At 36.6% G+C, this 17,476-nt stretch overlaps 1 long non-coding RNA gene across 1 annotated transcript; it reads left to right on the forward strand.

The window, feature by feature from the left end:
- Positions 1 to 690: 690 nt before the first annotated feature.
- LOC307169035 lies at positions 691 to 2,912 on the forward strand. The gene is made up of 3 exons (XR_013823025.1): positions 691 to 799; positions 2,342 to 2,372; positions 2,707 to 2,912. It is a non-coding gene; the product is annotated as an uncharacterized lncRNA (long non-coding RNA).
- Positions 2,913 to 17,476: the final 14,564 nt, after the last annotated feature.

Here is a 17,476-nt window from a genome sequence, read left to right on the forward strand (position 1 = left end):
GAAGTATATTCTATGGTACAATATGCGTAATGCTAGGTAGTTATTCCCTTTAACAGATGTTATTCTTTTGCTATAATATGCATTATGACCATGTACATTCAAAAGATTTATATTTCAATAAATGAGATTTAATTGACTCTGTAGTTGAGCATTTCTAGCTTTAAATTGTATTTTTGAGATCTTGCTCTGATTATAAATAACTGATGCAAGAGTTTCCAACCAGACAGATTTACACAACTAGAGTATTTGATTGATTATCTCATATAAATAAAAAATCTAATATCTGGAATATTGCTATAGCACAATAAAGCCTGGCGTACATTCAGACAAGACTCACCTGTTTAAAGAATTTGGGGTAAGTTGTCTCATGCTGTAGACTATATGTAATTTTAACTTACATAATTTGTTAAATGAAGTTAGTTTTTTTGGACCAAGCAATAGCCATTTTGAAGATGTATATATATAATTAATAAAAATATAATAAAAAGCAATAGAAATTAAATTAATAAAAAGACTATTAATTGACTATCAATAAAATAAATCTACCCTGATAAATATTCACTGGAGTAAGAAGTGTCTCCCCTACAAATTATGCTAATTCTATGTAGATTTCTATTGAAGAATGATGGTGTAGTGATGCCATATGGCCACTAGAGTGCGCAATGACATCATCTGTGAGTGTGTGTGATTGTGAGAGCGTACTGTTTGTCTGTCCTTTGCCTGTTTTTTTTTTTGTTTAAATATTGTTACAGCTGGAATTCTTGTGGAACCGCCTTCGTCTTACCTCGTTAAACATCGAGTGAGTTTCTGGTTTTACAACAACAGGATATGCAAATATATGGATTAGGGAAGAGAACGAGAGAGGGTTTTTGATAAATGTGAAATGGGTGCTGTAAAACGTTGTTTATTTAAAGGCATAATGATTTCAAAGTAGTCATCCCCTATTTGGGAAAATCCCCTTTTAAAGGATATCTCTGAAGAGGCCCAGAAAATGTTGCTGTATACAACCAAGGTGCAGACGACATTAGAGAGTTTACAATGTGTTTATTATTATGTAAACATATTTTATTGCTTCATTATTTTGTGCAAGCACATTTTATTTCAAGTGCTTAGCCTGTGAGGTGAATTATGGAAGTGTTTCAAGGTCTAGTCTAGTGGAAAGTGTCCAGTGGCTGCACTCTTGTAAAGGTCATAGGGAAGGACCCTTCACAGCAAGCTCTTGCACACATTTTAGACTGGAACACTCCATAAATGATTGCTGATGATGCTGGTTTCTGAAGGGACCCGTGTGGGTGTTCAAAAAAACAATTTTGATTTCAGCCTTAATCACTTTTTTACATTGTGACTTGGTTCAGCACTGAGGAGGACACTGAAAGTATGATCCTAACATTTTCCTCACTTTGACTTTAGGGCTTAAATATACAGTATATTTACTTTTAGTAAGGCTATAATACGTTTACCAATTCCTACCAATTCTGTGGAAGATTTTAGTAGCTATATACCATTAAGTATATAGGCTACTATACTATATACTAGTACAGTATATTTTATAGTATTAATTAGCTATACATACTATATACCAACCAAATAACCTTACTCGCCAAATATTTTTTTTGTGAACAGACATCCAGATCTCACAGAAGAGAAACAAATGCAAAAATGCGATATCCAGAATGTGAGAGACATGAAGAAGAAAAAATGCACTAAAAATCCTTTGCATGGCTCATTTATTAATTCCAATTGTTCTATTTTTTATAATTTAGCAGCATTTATTTACTTAGTTATTTAGTTAGCCTATTCATTTCGGTCCCACTTTATATTAAGTGGCTTTAAGTACTATGTACTTACATTGAAATTAATCATTTGATACAATGTACTTATTGTGTAACAACATGTTTTTACATTGTACTTACATTTTAAAAATTCCTGCTTGTAATTACAGCTGTAATTAATTTATGTAATTACATTTGTAATTACACAGTTGACCCTTCCCTTACACCTTAACTCACCCTTAAACCTACCCAATCCACCACACCTGTCCCTAACCTTACCCGTATCCCACCTCAATAGCAGCAAAAGTGTTTTACAATATACATGAACACAATAAGTACATTGTACTTATTTTTTGATGTAAGTACATAGTACTTAACGCCACTTAATATAAAGTGGGACCTTTATTTTTTTTAAAGCACTCACATTTTAATGTTTTGAATATCAGTGCCATGTACGTTCTGAAACATCAGAGGCTATAGGTTTTCTGAGGGTCAGGACAGAGTCAAAGTCACTGAAATGGTCTTTATCTAGTGTAATATGAAAATAACATTCTGCTTCTGCCTTCCAGGGAATGGGTGGTGCTTCCAGCAAACCTGTGTGTGAGTGTATGTGTGTGTGAGTGTGTGTACATATGCAAACTGCAAAGTTGCATAGTATCAGACAGTTCTATGCAAAAGAGAAGCCATGAAAGATCATGTAAACAGAACGGCAAGAGTGTGTGAGAGGGAGAGTGCAGAAATGAATCAGAAAGGAGATTTGTTTAAAAATAATAATAATAAAAAAATCATGCTTTGGTAAATCATAATAACGACAATTTGATTAGTATGATATTTTTGACAAAGTCTATAGATGCTGTCTACTGTAGAACTGATTTGAACTCTAGACACTTCCCTTCACTTCCTTGTCTGGTCTCGTCCCAACTTGATCTCACAGACTCTACCTACCTCTACCTCTACCTACCTCGAAGATTCCTCACCAGAACTTCATCTCCGATCACCTGCTTCCTGTCTTCCGTCTCCAGCCATCAGCCCGCTGTATCCACAGTCTGCAAACAAGAGATCGAGATTATTGTTCAGCTAAGTTCCTCATCCAGTTCAGATTCTTCAATACATACTCAACAGTCACCTCTGCTGTTCCACTCCATGCCTCTGTTCAGTAAAACTTTGTTTTGAACTACTTACCTCTCTGTTTCTCTCTATACCATGCCAACATGCCAAAAGTCATAATTATAAAATAGTCAAAACTTGGACATAAAAAACAATTGACACAAAGTCATACTTATTAGATAAATTTTTTTGTCATATATTAATTCTTGTTTCATCGACAAGGCCTAAGCCTAGTCCTAGACTACAATGCATGTTTGAGCTGTTTCAACTGAAAGCAACTTGCACTGACTTAAAAGATGCACACCAGTAAGTTTTTTTTTTTTTTCTAAGGCATGTTTAAAAAAGCTACTTAAATGCCCTATTTGTACTAGAGCCTAATCCTGTCTGTGAAACCAGGCCTTTATCTCCTAACTATAATTTTACATAACATGTTTTTTTCCCCCTCATAATTATGAGATTGTGGGCCCTATTTTAACGGTCTAAAGCGCACGGCGCAAGTTCACTTAGGGCGTGTCCGAATCCACTTTTGCTAGTTTAAGGACGGGAAAAATGGTTGGCGTGGCAGGCGCATGGTCTAAAAGGGTTGTCCCTGTTCTTATACTGAGTAGCCTAATGGGTGTGTTTTGGGATTTACGTGCGTTAAACCAGATGCCAGTTGTGCTCGCGCCATGGTAGATTCGCTATTTATATGACGGAATTTGATAGTGGAAAGACCGAACGCGCCTCCAGAGCGCAAATGGATCTGCTCGTGTGCGAGGTAAAAGTGCGCAAGCAGACCATCTACGGGACAAGCCGGATTCCACCATATCTTTATGTACACATTAATAATCTTTTACATTGTAATCCTTTTATTTTAAATATTTGGCATGTTTGTGTGCTGCTGTGCGTCCCTGTGTGTTTAATAAGCAGAGTGCACGCTGTGTAATGTTGCACTAACGCGCTCTCATTAAATAACAAAAAAAAAATATTGCGCCATTGACTTTAGACCAGGTTTCAGTTGGTCAATGGCGCAGTCTATTTCAGTTGCCTCAAAATAGCAACGTGCCAACAATGTGCCAGAACACACCTCGTTTTCATACCAGCATTTGCTATTTAAACAACGAGGGCGCAGGACATGAAAATGATAACTGCGTCGGACTGAAACTATAAAAAAACACTTGCGTCGCGCTTGGCGCTGCATTGCGCCGGGTGTAAGATAGGGCCCTTATGTTATAATTACGATTTAACAAAGCAGTCAAATTGCTTTTAAATATACCTTGTTTTCTTGTTCCAAAGGTGATTAGATGGAGGAATCAAACTTCCCTTAAATACATCAAGAAATAGTAGCCTATAACAGCTGTACTCAAAAAGAGTCATATTTGCCCCACCTAAGTCTATGCATCTCTCATTAATGTGGGGAGAAAAATTATAGATGTGTGTGTATAATCTTACTGTTTTCTCACAATATGATGACAGATAGAGAAATACTCCTACCTAATTAATCCATCGTTCAACAATCATCCTGTCTTCCCGGCCCAGACCTGCCTAAGAATGACATCATCACTGAAAATTAAGCACGGGTCGTGCTATAAGCGTATAGTTCAAACAGCATGAGTAGGTGAACAAGTGAGTTCAGCAGGTCTTAACTTCACGTTTGACCTGCCATTGGTAGGCTACTTTTGGGCACTAAGCTGAGCTGTCCTTTATACATGAGACATTTGCCAGTTCTGTCATGTAAATATTAAAAACTACAAAAGCAAACATTCTCAGCTGGAACATTTTGGACCTATTGATTCAAATAGAAGAAGGTCTGCAAGCGTAAGGCATATCAAAGAGCATGCGATTTAACTCAATCCGTGGAGAGCAATGAAGTGAAATAAGATATTGGTTTGTTGTTGTACTTTATGCGAACGCAGCGGGGTAGAATTGGATTTATGATGTATTTGGCTGCAGATGCATGTGAAGGATAATCACATTAGTAATCTCTCAGTCTTTCAGGTGTAACTGAATCTCTGCTTTAATAGCGCTGCTCTCTCATCACCTCTCATCGCTTGGCTCGGTCGAGAGAATATCGCTCAGAGAGAGTTTGGACGGGCTTTTGTGCTGTGTCGTCTTTGGACCCCGCAACCTCCCCGGAGCCCGTCTCTCGTTACCAGCCCGTCTCCATGGCCCGGTGCTCAGACCGCTCTTGTTGTTTGAACAGGGTATCGCATCTAGATTAAAACGCCATTTCTGTAAGTGATACCTTGATTGATTTATCACTCAGACAATAACAGCCGCAACAAAATACAAATTGAAAACTGACCAAAGCTGCGCGGGAAAAACAGCCCTTCCCTTTATACGCTGTCTTATCTGTGTGCATATGCTTAAGTATTTAGGCTTAAGAGTTTACCATGGTAGGCCTAACTATACTACCACAATTCCCTCAGGAAAAAAGTACTGTAGGCTTATAAGATGACAAAATGTTTGAATGAATACTATATTCAGTCTATTTTAGCATTTAAATGGTCCTCCAAGATATAGCCTACTTTAAAAATGTTTTTGTTGTTGTTGTTGTTTTACCAGTTTTTTACCATAGAACATGTCCTAAAAATATAGTAGCTATTACCATGGCACCATGTCCCATGAGATATTTTGTTACTTTTTTCTTAATGTTGTTATAAAACACATTAACAGATTATGCTAACAGATAAAACACATTAACAGTAACTGTATAACCTAAAATAACTGGCCTAACTGGTATTTTTACATTTGCACTCACATACATTTAATAATGTCATTATCGTTCACATATATTTTATTATATTTTCCAGTAGGCATATATACTTTTTATTCATACGTCATTATTGGAGGTATTTGCCAGTAAATGCCATTATGTGTCAGACTTGTTGCTTGATACTATTAATGCATAATTGCTCAGTAAACATTATTAAACTTTTTTTCCACATTAATCCAGCCACAATACGATGTGTTGACAGGTGAGAAATGTTTGTCCAGTTTTCAGCAGGTTGTCATCTGGTCTTTAGACATCCTGGTTGAACAAATCAACTGCCTTAAGTACAAGTAAAACAACTTGGAGGCAGGCATTATGTACACATGCAATGAGTACAAAACACATGCACACAAATACCCTAGTGTTTTCTCTTTTTTTGTGCTGTAATTTAGCAAAAAAGTAGGTAGACTGACTAATAAATGGACTATTGGGTCTTATGATCTAAGATCAAGCTTTTCTCTATCATGTGAATGTGCTACAGGCAAAGTTTAAGCTGAGAAACAAACATCCTTTCTCTTTCTCACACATACAGGGAGACAGTAAAATAATTCACTTTTGAATCTCACAAATTTGGCAAAGTTTTTTTATTTTTTTTATTCAAATGTATTGATATAGATACATTGACAGGCAAAAAATGACAACATTTGGCCACTGTGACAACTTGATAACAGTAAACAACAGTCAAATTCACTCAGGTTAATCATTCCTTTGGTTTTGTTTAATAAAGAATGAAGATTGGGGATCTCCCCCAATATAGTACGAATAATTTAATGATCATATAATAATATAAATAAACAATTGTAATAATATATATATATAAAAACATAATAATAAATGAATGTGATTTCAACATGTTACCCACTTCATGCTTTTACTACTTCTGATATGACAGGTGTCTTTGTGAGTGTAATTGATTTAAATATATTTTTCAAAGTATATTTGAATTATTTAGGCTAGGGGTCTTTTTTTTTTTGGAAATCTAATTAAAATGACTTTTAAAATACAGTATTTTCAAAAGTGCATAATGGCAATGCATCAAACCAGCCAATTATATTGAGCAAGAAGTGATCTTAACCTTTCTCAAAGTGTCCTCACAAGAACACTTTCCACACTAGAAAAACTAATAGACCTCCACCCTGGGACAGCTATGAAGGTCAATGCATATTATCCTACAAGTATTTAATGTCAAGGGGTCAATTGTCTACCACTAGCTGACCGCATTCGATGAGGTCAACATCTGTTCAACAGTGATCATGAAGAACAAATTCCTCATGCAAAAGTCAAATTAGAGTTTTGTTCCTAGAAAATATAATAAAATCTTCTCATGTTTCCTCATTTCTTTCTTTTTATTTATGTTCTTTTTATTTTACTCAAACATACTCACATATTGTCCTCATAACCTCGTCTCTTCTTTAAGCCAACTCCCACTAAAACCCATGAAAAAGCTCCATGAGACTTTTTTTTTTCTTTCAAACCAGCATTATTCTCATTATTTTAATGCTGACAATGAAATGAGGGGGGTTGTTACTCTCAGCATTTGTTTTGTAGATGCCTTCATACAATTACAGAAAATACTAATCAGCATATAACAGTTATTTGCAATTTAAGTACTCATCTTGGAAAGGACTAATCAGCACTTGCCTGCTTTTGTTTATATCTCCTTCCCATCCCTTTTTCTGTGTTGTACATATGAGGTCAAGGACAACCAGATGTTAACAGATCAGCTTCTTTTACTGATATACACTATGCAATAGTGCAATAGCAAATTAATAAAAAGTTACAGTACAGACATTTACAATAAGCTATTTCTATTTTAAAGAAATGCTGTTGTTTTAAACTTCATATTAACAAATTAGAATGATTTCTGAAGGATCATGTGACACTGAAGACTGGAGTAATGGCAACTTAAAATTCAGCTCATGCCTTCTCAGGAATAAATTAGAAAACAGTTATATTAAGCTGTAATCATTATTCACACTTTTACCATCAAACACCTGTCTTTTCCATCAGATAAATGCAGCCCTGGTGAGCAGAATAGACTTCAAAAATCGTACTGACCCTGAAATTTTGAACGGTATTATACACATACCTAAATATGTGTTTATGCGAACCCTCATGTTCTAATGCGATTAACGTTATTATGTTTCGGGGTCCTAGAGACCCCACTGATATGGATAACAAAGTCCAACAAGTTAGGCATTAGCATTCTTCAATAATTATTGCATTCATTATCATGAACTAACAATTGACCATTTTCTAGGGCATTTATTAATTTAGAGTAAGGTTAATTTAGAAATATACAATTGTTCATTGATAATTTATGTTGTATATATACTATCTATATTTTGGAATTGACCTTAAATAAGATTAATAAATGCTATTAAATCATTTTTTTTGTGTGTGTAATTTCATAGCTTTTGCATTTAAAAGAAATACAGTAATCATAGAAAACAACAACAAATAATCCTTTCACATCCATCTTGCATCTGTGTGGTTTCAGGGAAAGGAGAAAGCCTTTAAATTTAGAGAGCTTGTATTCGCAGCACTACATAGAAGACAGGCTTTTTGCTTCGCAAGCCCTGCCGTGCAATAGCTGGAGTCTAGGTTTGGACTGCTCAAACATTGCTGTTTATTGTTGCATACTGGGATGTTGACCTGAGGCCCCCCCCCCCCATTCTGTATAGTTTATCTATGTGTGTGTGTGTGTGTGTGTGTGTGTGTGTGTGTGTGTGTGTGTGTGTGTGTGTGTGTGTGTGAATATCATGTGAGTTCTCACAGATTGAAGCTGAAGGCAGAGGATGCCAGCCCTGGAGTCTTAGTGGAGGACTACTGTAGAACTGTTTGTCTGCGTGCGTGTGTGTGTGTGTGTGTGTGTGTGTGTGTGTGTGTGTGTGTGTGTGTGTGTGTAAAACCATTTTACTTGAGACAGTGACTCTTCAGTTCAGTTTGAGCTAGTGATTCATGTGGCATGGAAGCAGTAAGGATGGCCCGAGTCATGTCCGGTTATGATGTTAATGTTTATAATATCTTAAAATATTCAAAACTTTATAGTCGCATGTAGCAGATTAGAGCTGTGGAATAATATACACTTTATCAGGTACACCTGTTTAACTGCTCATTAACGCAAATATCTAATCAGCCGATCACATGACAGCAACTCAATGCATTTAGGCGTGAAGACAATTTGCTTAAGATCAAACTGCATCAGAATGAGGAAGAAAGGTGATTTAAGAGACTTTGAACGTGGCATGGTTGTTGGTGCCAGACGGCTGGATCTGAGTATTTCAGAAACTGCTGATCTACTGGGATTGTCACGCACAACCATCTCTAGGGTTTACAGAGAATGGACCAAAAAAGAGAAAATATCCAGTGAGCGCCAGTTCTGTGGGCAAAAATGCCTTGTTGATGCCAGAGGTTAAAGGAGAATGGCCAGACTTGTTCGAGCTGATAAAAAGCTAATAGTAACTCAAATAACCACTCGTTACAACCGAGGTCTGCAGAAGAGAATCTCTGAACACACAACATGTCGAACCTTAAAGCAATAGAAACAATAGAAGATTGGAAAAACATTGCCTGTTCTGATGAGTCTCGATTTCTGCTGCGACATTCAGATAGGGCCAGAATTTGGCGAGATGAAAGCATGGATCCATCCTGCCTTGTATCAATGCTTCAGGCTGGTGGTGGTGCAATGGTGTGGGGCATTTTCTTGGCACACTTTGGGCCCTTTAGTAGGCTACCAATTGAGCATTGTTTAATCCTGAGTTTTGTTGCTGACCATGTCCATCCCTTTATGACCACAGTGTACCCATCTTCTGATGGCTACTTCCAGCAGGATAACGCACCATGTCAACAAAGCTCAAATCATCTCAAACTGGTTTCTTGAACATGACAATGAGTTCACTAAACTCAAATGGCCTCTACAGTCACCAGATCTCAGTCCAATAAAGCACCTTTGGGATGTGGTGGAACGGGAAATTCACATTATGAATGTGCAGCTGACAAATCTGCAGTGAGGCGATCATGTCAATATGGACCAAAATTTCTGAAGAATGTTTCCACCATCTTGTTGAATATATGCCATGAAAAATTAAGGCAGTTCTAAATGCAAAATGGCGTCCAATCCAGTTCTAGAAGGGTATTTATCAGTAGTATATACTGTATATGCTTTAGTGTACTGTATGTATGTGGATAAAGTTGGATATACATATATCCAACTTTATATATGTGTGTTAATGTAGTTTACATTTTGCAACATCATGCAGTTGAGATTTGCTGTATTTTTTTCTAGTGTTCACTCTCAGAAAAAAAGGTACAAAAGCTGTCACTGTGGTGGTACCTTTTCAAAAGGTACACCTTTGTACCTAAAGAGTACATTTAAGTCCCTCAAAGGTACATATTGGTACCAAACATGTACATATTGGTACCAAACGTGTACATATTAGTACCTAAATGGTACATATTAGAACCCTTTTGAAGGGTACTGTCCCAGTGACAGCTTTTGTACCCTTTTTTCTGAGAGTGTTCAATTCCTGGCTCCTTCACACACTATCCTATCCCAATATAGACAAAAATGCACCTAAACATGTTTAAATATGTTCAAAATGTATCAAGAATATGTATTCTTTTCTATTTTTCACATTGCAGTCTAAGCAATATTTGCTCTGTATAAAAGACTGATGTTACACTAATTAATCTACAACATGCACAATACCCAACATCATTTTTTCTTTTTTCATTTTTCACTTTTCTGGTAAATGTTACAGCTAGAAACAAATGATTTTGCACACTATATGGTTGCAGCTGTTTAAACCGTTTAGCATTAGACAGGCAAAATGGCATCTATAGCTTAGAGATTCAGTAGTTTCTATGCTCAAAGCGAAGCAATAATGCTGCGACAGTAATGCTGGTGCTTTAGAATCTGCCTGTGCTGAGATGAGCTTGCAGTTTTACTCTATCCTTCGCATCCTCTTTTCTTTCATATATCTCAGACAACAAACCTTCAGTCTTCGGTCACTTTTCAAACTGTTGACCTCTGTTTCCCCTTTTTGGCTTTTTACTTCTTTGCAAAATATTTTGAGGCGTTTGAACATTTTTGAGATTTTTTTCTCTTAGCTTTTCTTTAAACTGCTTCTCTACATATTCCAGTTTCAAAACTTTTAGTCTGCTTTAACAAATCAGTTCTGCTTATCTGAAACTGCCTGCCGTCACTAGCCAGATATGCTCAATATTTCTAAGTTACAGAAAGAATCTCCACCCTGCAAAACAATTTCAGATGTATTATGAAGGAAAGTGCTTTTTTATATTCTTTTCATATCCTTATTTAAATAAGGAGAAAATCTGATTTGCTAATTCATTTTAGGTTTGGCCAATTTAATGTCAAAACATTTAGCGTAGACATATTACTTTGAGGAATGCGCGTCAGATTTACACATCTTGAGCATATGTAGCTTGTAGACATGTTTTGAAATGACATCCCTGTCTGACTGAAGCCAGATAAAGAAACTCAGCATGGTGTTGAGAGAATGCCATTTCTCATAAAGATCACCATGACAGTTTTACAGCAGAGAAATTGTTTTCTGCGCCCCCATGTATGGGAACTGACAGGAATGGCAATTGTGAAAATAGGAGAGTTTGGTCACATTGGAAAGGAAACACAATCAAAGGAAGCAAGGATTGCGCTATCACACAGCTCTATGTTTAAATCTGTGCTTGTAGCTAGTTTTGCTAAATGCATGAATAACTGAGGGTGTTGAAAATGATCGGGCTCATCAGTCATTATGTGTGAAAATTTCTGGCAATACAATATCGGTCATTTATGTCCTGTCACTTTTACGTACTGTTTAAGAGATGTGTGTTAAACTGATTCATAGTTCACATAGTGTTTTTGGTTTTTATTAATGGTTATTAATAAGCTATTCGTACGCTGATTTGCCTGAAAACAGTTACAATGTGGCTCTGATGCTCTTTCAGCACATTATTCTGTTAGTTCAAGCATCCCAACCAGCCGGACACAGCAACATTAGCTCAACCAATGGCGTGAGTTTGGGTGGGACTATCCTTGCATGTTTAGTGTGTGAAATATAGTATGGAAAATGAGTAGTATGTCTAAATACACAGTATTCCTAAACCAGAAGGCAAAGTTTTTTGGCAAAGCGAAAAAATGATTTGGGGCACAGCTTATCTGTTTTTTGACTAATGGCAGATGGGTTAGAGTTGTAAACCTGTTTGAAACAATATTTTATGTGGCCATGAGTATAGGGTTTGAGTAAATGTTTAATTCCAATAAAGTGGGATGGTACATAGCCTACCTGTCATTTTTGTTGTGTCTTTAAAACAAAGCTCTATTGACAATTCTTTAGTGACTGAAAAACACAAAGCTTATGAGGTGATTTGAAGATACAGTTCTCGCTGTTCTGTCATCATGATATGATGCACGAGCAATCATGAAAGACTGTCATGAACACCCCTGCTGATGTTCATTTAAATACAACAGTGAGTGAGGATGGAAAATCGATGCACTGATGAGCTGGAAGCTCTTAACCGATCGACCCCCAGCAGCTCTTTTCACATTTAGCCTCCCTTATTGTTTGAGACAACGTAATGGCATCATTCATCAAAGTTGGGCTTGTAATAAAACTACCACACCACCGCAGCCAATTCAGAACTGGTTGTTATTGCAGCCCTCAAAATTGTCTAGAGGTTAGATTTGTTTTACTGCAGACTAGAAAAATAGGAAATTCATCTTTTCTTTTAGGATATTACAGTAGGCTAAGTGTTGCATTGAGACAAGACTAACTTACTAAATACTCCTCAGTAACACTTTACAATAAGGTTCAGCTCGGTAACATTGATTAGTTAATGCATTATAATGAACTAACAATAAATGAATGAATGAATGTAAAGTGTTACAACTTTTTTTTAATCATTTATATGGATTATAAAAGCTGTTTGCACCTATTTTACTTCCATAAGTTTGCTTTGAATACATTTATCTGCCAAATGTCAAAATGCACCATAGTGAGGTCTGTGGAAAAGGTTTCAGAATAAGAACACGATTCTGAGACCAAAGAAAAGCTAAACTTTTCTTTCAAAAGAAAATTTTTTATGTTTAAAATAATTTTATGTTTATTTTATTTAATGGCGGGTTCCTTATCAAACGAATGTTAAACATGTTAGAAAATGTAAATGTATCTAATACTTTGTTTTTTGGCAACAGGTTGTCACACCTCTGGAAAAGAAAATAATAGCTTAGAGCACTTCCTCAGTCAGACTTCTTGTTCTTTAGTGATATTTAATATGCCAAACAGCCGTCTGTGTTCACAATCGAAGGTTGTGAAGTTTGACCCCAACACAAGTGACCTAATTATGGAACTATATTGAATGCTATTGACACCTCTTCCAAATACAGATGTACTGTAAGAGCATGTGAAACTAAACTTCCTCTCTCTCTCAGCTGGCCTGACATGTTAACTGCCCTCATCAGGAACATGGTGACAACTTTACAACTACCAAAATACACACAGAACTGTATCACACAAGCTAGCAATAGATACAAAATTGGAGGAAGTGCTAAAAAAAATTACATGACCAATCGTTAAAATGAGAAATCATATTATGTCTCTATCTAACATAAACATTTGAAATCTACCCCAGTGTACAGGTACTGTATAATATTCTTACTGTAAACAATTGTCAATTCCTGATTAGATTAGTCATGAAAAACAGTGACTGGAAACTCTGTAAAGTTTGTCGTACTTTACACAGAGTGTTTTAGCTTAAAACAGGAAAAATCTGCAAATGGTGTAAGAAGAATAAACTGAATTCAAAAGAAATAAGTTATTTTTCCTGCTTCTCAAGTGAATAATTCTTGAAGAAGAATGTTTTGATGGAATGCATAGATGTACTGCAAAACGAGACTCAAATACTGAAAATTAACAGTTAAATGGGTTGTCAAATTATACAGTGTGTGTAATCATAATACATTTTATTTATAATGCGCTTTTCTAAAACCCAAAGCGCTACAGACAGTAAAAGCAAATAAAATACAGAAGTACAAGAGTAATACAAAAATAATCATTACAGTAAAATACTAATCATGACAGTCTATATAAGCAATTTTAAAAAGATGAGTTTTTATCAACTTCTTGAAACTGGCTAATATGGGAGCATCTCTTACAATAAGAGGAAGTGGATTCTATAACCTGGGTGCAGCAACAGAGAAAGCTCTCACCCCCATAGATTGTAATCTACAGGGAGGCTGCTGAAGAGTAAGTGAATCAGTAGACCGAAGGGAACGGGAAGGCACGTACAGGCGGATTAAGTCACAGATATAAGAAGGGACTATTTTGTGCATAGCTTTGTATGTTAGTGTGAGAGCTTAGACTGAACAGGAAGCCAACACAAGCTATAAAGCACACATGCTGCTGAATTCTGGACGTACTGCAACCGTTTTATAGATTTAGCTGGTAAACCAACAAATAGTGCATTACAATAATCAATCCTGGAAGTAACAAATGCATGAATAAATCTTTCAGTGTCAGGTAGAGTAAGATAGGGCCTAATTCTTGCAATGTTTCTGAGATGATGGAATACAGATTTTGTAATACTCTTAATATGTGAGTCTAGTGTTAGGTGAGCGTCAAAGATCACACCAAGGTTACAAGCATAAGAAGTTGGAAATAAAACACTATCATCCATAATCTAATTCAAATTTCTCTCTTTGTGAGTAGCCGCAGGTGTGCCAATGAGTAGAATCTCTGTCTTGGAAGAATTCAATTTAAAAAAATGATGGTGCATCCACGTTTTTATTTCCTGCACACACTCCGAGAGAATTTTAGAGGTGACAGTAGGATCAGATTTGGAGCTGATGTAAATTTGAGTATCATCAGCATAAAATTGATACCCCAAACGATTATTTCCTAATTATTTGCCCCAAAGGAAGCAAATAAACATTAAACAATATGGGACCCAGGACAGATCCCTGATGAACACCATGGCGGACTTGTCCAATTTCAGATTTGTTGTTTCTGTTTCAGATTGGCTGTCTCTGTACTGTGTCCCTTTCTAAACCCAGACTGAAAAGGTTCGAAAAGCCTGTTGGATGACAAGTGTGAGTGGAGTTGTGCCACAACAACACGTTCCAAAACCTTAGCAAGAAAGGGCAGATTTGAGATAGGCCTATAATTTGATAGGTAATCTTTCAAAATAGGCAGAAATAAATACATGACATTGATGCACTTTTACAGAAAGAGAAGGATACCATTGCAAAGTGTGTTTGGCTTATTTTATATTGTAATATTTTATAATAGAAATCATTATTTCATTACTGTTGTTATTGAAATTGCTAGGATAATTAGCCAGGCTAATCCTAAATGTCCTAAAAAAAAAAAAGTATATATAGACTCATGGGTATTCACACTGTTTTGTTGATTATAATACTGTGGTTAAAATCTTGTTATTAAGAGTGTTCCCCTACAGAGTAGTCTGCTAAATCTTATACGCTTGTTTAAAAGTTGACACACAGAGAGAGGGGAGCACAAATATCTTGACCCCAATTTGGACAGAGGGTGTAAACAAAGAGGAGTCTTCATGCCATCTGCCTCGTGGACAGAAGCAGGCAGGAGGCTTGCCCAAAGGAAAATCTTCACTGCATCACATGTGCTGGGCTAAAAGAGAAGCCCTAACCCAACAGGCCAAACCCTAACAAGCTCTGGAAGTCTGGTCTTCCATTTTAGACAGCTAGTGATAACACTGAAAAAAATTGGTGCTTATACGCCATACCGGTAAAAAGTTTGGAATAATTCAAATGTTTTAATATTTTTGAAAAAAAGTTCCTTATGCTTACCAAGTCTGCATTTGTTTGATCAAAATACAGTATAAAGCAATATTGTCAAATATAAAATAACTTTTTTTATATTAAAGTAATTTATTCTTGTGATGACAAAGCGGAATTTTCAGCATCATTACTCCAGTCTTCAGTGTCACATTATCCTTCAGAAATCATTTTAATATGCTGATTTGCTGATCAAGAAACATTTATGATTATTATCAATGTTGAAAACAGTTGTGCTGCTTAATATTTTTGTGGAAACTGTGATACACTACCATTCAAAAGTTTGGTCGAATTAAATAACTGATAACTTCAGCAAATCATCATAGAATGATTTATAAAGGATCATGTGACACTGAAGACTGGAGTAATGATGCTGAAAATTCAGCTTTGCCATCACAGGAATAAATTACATTTTAAAATACACTCACCTAAAGGATTATTAGGAACACCATACTAATACTGTGTTTGACCCCCTTTCGCCTTCAGAACTGCCTTAATTCTACGTGGCATTGATTCAACAAGGTGCTGAAAGCATTCTTTAGAAATGTTGGCCCATATTGATAGGATAGCATCTTGCAGTTGATGGAGATTTGTGGGATGCACATCCAGGGCACGAAGCTCCCGTTCCACCACATCCCAAAGATGCTCTATTGGGTTGAGATCTGGTGACTGTGGGGGCCATTTTAGTACAGTGAACTCATTGTCATGTTCAAGAAACCAATTTGAAATGATTCGAGCTTTGTGACATGGTGCATTATCCTGCTGGAAGTAGCCATCAGAGGATGGGTACATGGTGGTCATAAAGGGATGGACATGGTCAGAAACAATGCTCAGGTAGGCCGTGGCATTTAAACAATGCCCAATTGGCACTAAGGGGCCTAAAGTGTGCCAAGAAAACATCCCCCACACCATTACACCACCACCACCAGTCTGCACAGTGGTAACAAGGCATGATGGATCCATGTTCTCATTCTGTTTACGCCAAATTCTGACTCTACCATCTGAATGTCTCAACAGAAATCGAGACTCATCAGACCAGGCAACATTTTTCCAGTCTTCAACTGTCCAATTTTGGTGAGCTCGTGCAAATTGTAGCCTCTTTTTCCCATTTGTAGTGGAGATGAGTGGTACCCGGTGGGGTCTTCTGCTGTTGTAGCCCATCCGCCTCAAGGTTGTGCATGTTGTGGCTTCACAAATGCTTTGCTGCATACCTCGGTTGCAGCATATTTATTTATGCATATTATGCATAACTGCTGCATATTTCAGTCAAAGTTGCTCTTCTATCAGCTTGAATCAGTCGGCCCATTCTCCTCTGACCTCTAGCATCAACAAGGCATTTTCGCCCACAGGACTGCCGCATACTGGATGTTTTTCCCTTTTCACACCATTCGTTGTCAACCCTAGAAATGGTTGTGCGTGAAAATCCCAGTAACTGAGCAGATTGTGAAATACTCAGCCCGGCCCGTCTGGCACCAACAACCATGCCACGCTCAAAATTAATTCAATCACCTTTCTTTCCCATTCTGACATTCAGTTTGGAGCTCAGGAGATTGTCTTGACCAGGACCACACCCCTAAATGCATTGAAGCAACTGCCATGTGATTGGTTGATTAGATCATTGCATTAATGAGAAATTGAACAGGTTTCTCATTGAGGTGCACAGCTCATTGAGGTGTTGAGTGTATATTCAAATAGAAAACAGTTATTTTAATTGTAATAATATTTCACAACATTATTTTTTTTTTTTACTGTATTTTTGATCAAATATATGCAGCAGCCTTGGTGACTTCTTTCAAAAACGTATTCCAAAATGTTGACCGGAAGTGTGTAGGGCTGTCATGCTCATGAAGATCTGGGTTTAAATCCTGGGTCATTTCCCAATCCCATTGTCTCTTTTTCTCCTCCCAATTTCCTTTAAGTTCTTTACTGTCCTTTAATAATCATAATAAATAAAACGTTGTCGAAGTAGTCAATGTGTGTGTTATGGAATGTATTTATATACAGTATGAGGGA

The sequence above is a fragment of the Squalius cephalus genome (genome assembly GCF_949319135.1).
Source record: "Squalius cephalus genome assembly, chromosome: 12".
Taxonomy (NCBI): Eukaryota; Metazoa; Chordata; class Actinopteri; order Cypriniformes; family Leuciscidae; genus Squalius; species Squalius cephalus.